The 5,590-nt window shown below is 38.0% G+C and overlaps 1 long non-coding RNA gene across 3 annotated transcripts; it reads left to right on the top strand.

Annotated features, from left to right (window-relative positions):
- Positions 1-307: 307 nt before the first annotated feature.
- On the top strand, positions 308-4,416 carry LOC131223261 (uncharacterized). Of its 3 annotated transcripts, none has more exons than XR_009160359.1 (4): positions 308-1,304; positions 1,876-2,164; positions 2,407-2,493; positions 4,119-4,416. It is a non-coding gene; the product is annotated as an uncharacterized LOC131223261 (long non-coding RNA). The 3 variants fall into 3 exon arrangements; XR_009160360.1 differs by having other exon boundaries at positions 1,871-2,164; XR_009160358.1 differs by lacking the exon at positions 308-1,304 and having other exon boundaries at positions 1,440-2,164.
- The last annotated feature ends 1,174 nt before the right edge of the window (positions 4,417-5,590 follow it).

Below are 5,590 nucleotides of genomic sequence, written 5' to 3'. Positions count from 1 at the left end.
GCTGACGTCATCCGGCCCCCCTCTAAGGGCGCGGATTGGCTACTGACAAATTGAGTAGGGAGATTGCTACTAAAGTGACGTCACCAAGTTCTCTGGGCCCCACCATGATGTATGTTTTGTATCCACGCCGTCCATCCATCTGGAGAGATCATTTTAGGGTAAGTTCCAAAGAATGAGTCACATCCAAAGCTCCAGTGGACCCCACCAGAGAAAACAGTGGAGAGAGTGACACCACCGTTAAAAACTTCTGAGTTTTGACTGGTTAGGGCCGGCGCCCTAACCAACCCCTCTCTCATCCGCGTCTCTCTCTCTCTGCGCCTCTCCCTCTCCCTCTCCCTCCCTCTCTCTCTCTCTCTCTCTCTCTCTCTCTCTCTCTCTCTGTCTCTGCGCCTGAGTTTAGAGAAGTCGCCGGATCTAAGACTGTTGTGGGTGAAAGTAATTGCAGTGGCGAATCTGTGTTGTTGTTTCCTGTCAGCAATAGTAGCAGGGATGCCGGATCTGAATGGAAAGGGTGCCTGGTGGTGTGCTCACAAGGGTTCCGATGGAGATGGGCTTCAGCAAAGGCGGTGATGGCTGAAGAAAATGCAGAGAGCGAGATTGTGGGCTGCGAATGGGATCTCAGAGACGGAAATGATGGCAGATCTGAGTGTTGGTCTAGCAGAGCAGTGTCTGAGACAGGGTTTTGCCGGATTTGCAGGTGACGGCTGGTGTGGCTGCGGTGGTGATGTAGCAACGTGGTGGTGCTTGTGATGAGAATGATGGAGTTGAATGGTGCGGATCAAAGGCCCCAAATCGGGTGCTCTAATACCTTGACACACCTAATTCCTTTTTTGAATGTTTTCTAATATGGAACATCTACTTCGTTGTCAGGCATTCTGACTCGAAATTGCAGGCTTCTTTCTTTTGCTTTGCATTACTAACTGTTGCTGGAGAGTCTATAAAATTAGTTGAAGCTGATATTAGTTTGTGCTTGCAACTGTTCCGAAGGATATTTTATTTTGTACTCTAGATTGCTGTGTATTTGCCTTTATTTTGTTAATCTTATGCATATATTGTATCTTCAGGCCACGGGGGTGCTCGAGCTGCGGAGTATGTTAGACAACATTATCTTACTCCACACATGCATGAAAGTGGTGGTATGGATACAGAGAATAGCACTTTACCAAGCATGATTTTTCTCAAGCAAGGTAGGAGTAGCCGCCATGTGGACCAGTCACTCCACCGTCTATCAAGTTCGAGGTTGAAGCAGCAAGGTGCACCACCTTCTCCAACATGTATTTATGGTCCAATCCCCGAATTTTCAGGTCACCCTCATGCTGAAGTTGTGTTGATATGTTCCATTGAATTGAACTGCAAAATACCAATTTAATAAGATAGCCCCAGTCAGCTCTGTTCATGATGAGGGACTATCCCCCAATTTGCAACTACTATCGAGTCCAACATGAAATGCACAAAATTGAAATTTTGATTGTCATTACAAGTTAAAAAAGGCACTAGCCCACTTCAATAATTTCCTCTGATAATGAATTGAATGAATTATAATTCAATTCAATCAAGCATACAAAACACTTTTGAGTGAAACCAACCTATCATATGGTTGGCATTAACGCCTGATCTTGATAAACAAAGTGCATGAGATCAGTGTACAAAACTGCATGGAACAAATATGATAAGAAAATGGAAAAAAGAAAAGAACAGAAAGGGCCAAATGATACCAATTTGCTTGTATGTTTACTGGAAATTCAAAGTTGTGATGCATATGTTTTCACAGTCCAGTCACTCAACTGGTAGTCACTAATCGCTATGTTTTTGTCATTCCTAAATATGATAAAATCATCTCTGATCTGGTCAATATACTGTTGAACCAAAGAGCAGGGAAACAAACTTTAGATATCCACAAGGACATCTTGCCTTAAAGATGAAAAGGAAGGCATCAACAGCTCATATTGGTTGAAATAATTGCACCCAGCCCACGGATGCATTACACGGGTTCCCAACTGAAAATGGGTGAAAACCTGTGCAGCAAGCCAGCACCTGATTCAGTGCATGCCCATGAAGTACCAAACCAAATCAGACCTCTAACATGAATATCAAGAGTCTTGGATTACCAGAGCGACCAGAAATTCACCATCACCACCTACACACCTACACTTCCACTTGCGTTGTAAGCTCTCTCTCTCTCTCTCTCTCTCTCTCTCTCTCTCTCTCTCTCTCTCCCTCCCTCCCTCCCTCTCTCTTTCATTATGGAATTTGTAGGGGTGGGACCCATGGTTTTGTGATCCGTTTCTAATTCAGGAACTGTTGAGTTTTATTAAGTCTGGATATCCACTGAAGTTCATTTGGGATTGAATGGTATCTTCTGTGATGCCTTAGATTGGTTGATAGTGTTATTGGATTTTGCTCCAGCTTTTTACAACGATTACAGTCAATGAACCTGCGCCCAGGCTCAAGACAATTTTTAGCTTAACTGTTCCTGATCAAAAGTCTGGCAAGGTAAGGGACTTTCTTTGCACTTTTCCTTTCATTTGTAAGTTCTAATTTCAGTGTTGTAAACTTGGAAGGAGTTACTGATTTTTGTTGTTTTTATGAACCAGAAGAATGCCTCATTTTATGTTATTTTGAAGATTTAGGTTATGTAAGGTTGTTGCTTGTTAATTTGAATAGAAGTCTCCATTCATATATGTGGCTGATATGAACATTCCTAAGAAGTTAGAATTTTTTCCATAAATTGCAGTGTAATGTGGCTAATCTGGTCCTTTGCAACCTTCTATTTACACTTATTTAGTATGTTTGCTTATTTTTGGGTTACTAGAATGATATGCTTTTATATTTTTGTTATTGCATGGTTAATGTTTTCCCATTTACTATACTGGAAAAAGCAGAGCAAATCACATTTTCTCCTCATGTTCCTTGTCAAATGTGAAATGATTCACAATTTCTTTCTTGGAGGGTTGCAATATCTATCATATTATTTATTGTGCATTTGCTGGTACTTTTTCTTTCAGTTGCTTCAGATGCATTTTTGTTTTTGTTGCTCAGATGACTTTCCCGTGTTCATGTCTACTTCATACTCTCTCAATTCCAAGAATGGTTACCATCTCCAAATGACATTCTTATAAAATGTCAGTTTTTTTAGCATTCATGCTCAGTATTCCTCAAACTAAGTTGAATGTTTTGATTTGTAATGGTTGCAAACAGACACCTTTATGCTCATAGACTTGTCACACTTCATCATGTTTGCATCTAGCTTCATATTGATCTGCTTGTATGTTCCATGTCAAACCAGATCTTGGACTTATACTGCACTTTGCACTCTGACTAATGCATCCATCTTTCTCCCTTGTAGAAGCCCTCTATATGATTTTTCATATGCATTCCACAATGTTTCTGTCGAAGATATCAACATTACGGGAGTGTGCAAGACTGCATGGGTGTGGGTGACATGTTGTTTCAATTATATTCCATTATATTAGATTTGCTGTTTCTAAAGTAACAGCGATTAAAAAAGTAAAAAGGAAAAGTTGGCCATGGGGCAAGCCTATTGCGAGTGACCCACTAGCCATTTCCTCAGCCACTTCCTCAAACAAGTCTGTCACCATCGTGAATCCTCATGCAACAACACAAACAAACGGAATAGTCTCCATTCGAGCATGATGTCCTCACAAGAGCACCACTGAATATCAAGCATAGAGAGCTACTAGCATGCAATAGTTAAGGTATGCATGCCTGAGCTTGTTTTTGGCCTAGAAGAAAAAGAAAAAAGAAAAGTAAAAAAACTCTCTTATATGCTGAGGTTTGCTAATTCCGCATGCCTGTGGATTCATGCATATTCACACATGGACACAAGTGCAAATATGCATCGCATGTGTGAGATTTACACTTTTGAGAAGATTGGAAATAATGCTTAGATCTTCTGCCTTAAAAAATAAGAGAATTTTACTTCTAGATGGGCTAAAATGTAAAAAGTTATTTGACAGTTTTTTTTTCCTCTTGCAATTCATTTGTTTTGATAAGCCGTGGTACAAATGAGGTATGAAATAGCTAAAATGTAAAAAATTCACGTGGATGATGAAACATGTAATGCATGTGAGTAAATACTATTCATCTTTGAATGCAAGTGTGGATGCGTGTTAAAAGGCACATCGGTTGGATCACCCTACTCCATGTCTCACTGAATCTTGACCGTTCACCGGATGTGGAGTTTGCAGAAGTCATCCATTCTGCCGTAAGACATTACGGTTCATGACGGTTCCCAGTAGGTTAAATTGCAAATTATTATTAAGAGTTGGTTGGATATCTTTTATTTTTTATAAATGTTGTTAATAGTTGGATGGATGATGAATGTATTTGCGAATGTAAATAAAAATAAAGAACTTATAATATATATATGTTATTAATGGAGGATACCTTGTTTAGGGGGACATGAAATTTTGTAGCTTATGGTATGGTTGGATATCTTTTATTTTTAATAAATGTTGTTAATAGTTGGATGGATGATGAATGTATTTGCGAATGTAAATAAAAATAAAGAACTTATAATATATATATGTTATTAATGGAGGATACCTTGTTTAGGGGGACATGAAATTTTGTAGCTTATGGTATGGTTGGATATCTTTTATTTTTAATAAATGTTGTTAATAGTTGGATGGATGATGAATGTATTTGCGAATGTAAATAAAAATAAAGAACTTATAATATATATATGTTATCAATGGAGGATACCTTGTTTAGGGGGACATGAAATTTTGTAGCTTATGGTATGGTGCCCCAATATTGGTTGTATGTTACTAGTATGTAGTAGATAATACTAGGTTCATCTTGGTGTGAAGACTCCTTTGAATGAATTAGATATAATAGTAACTTCATCCTATCAGGTTTCATTATCTACTCCAAATATACATACAGTCATCTCACCATATATAACGATTATTTAACTTTTTCTATTTCTATGCAATTACATAGGTGATCCATCAAAAAAAAAAAAAAAAAGAGAGAGAGAGAAGAAAGCAAAACAAAGAAACGAATATGGAGTCTTGCAAGTAAAAAAAAAAAAAGAAGCCAATGCCGCTTCTTTGGGGCAAGCGTGAATTGTTATGTTTTTATTAGTGGATTAGGTACACGGAGTTTAGATTTTAAAAAGAAAAAAAGAAATACTAATCCCTGCATCTCATATTTGTGCAAACTTACAATGAATGGCTATATTCACACCCAAACAATCACCTAGACAATGTTTCTCATGCAATTCTCATTCTAGTGGGCATATAGGAAAATACTGATCGCTGTATTTCATAGGGGAACTCTTCTTCTTCTTCTTTCTTATAATAATTATTAAAGGAATTCTGTTTTGAAAATGTAATTCCTGCTTTCATCATCATCATCTAAGCCTTAACCCAACACTCTTAGATTAGGCATGAATTGAAAATGACAAATCCATCAATCTTAGATTAGGCATGAATTGAAAAAAATTCATTGTTGATCTTTGCCAAAGGCTGATTCCAGTTAAAAATGAGTTCGTCTCATTTCATTTAATAGAGATCTCATTTTATTTAATAAAGATTGCCGGCTATTGAAATTATAGAAACACACA

Source organism: Magnolia sinica, chromosome 13 (assembly GCF_029962835.1).
Source record: "Magnolia sinica isolate HGM2019 chromosome 13, MsV1, whole genome shotgun sequence".
Lineage (NCBI taxonomy): Eukaryota > Viridiplantae > Streptophyta > Magnoliopsida > Magnoliales > Magnoliaceae > Magnolia > Magnolia sinica.
Note: the sequence above shows the minus strand (reverse complement) of the source record. Positions and strands in the feature narration are given on the sequence as shown.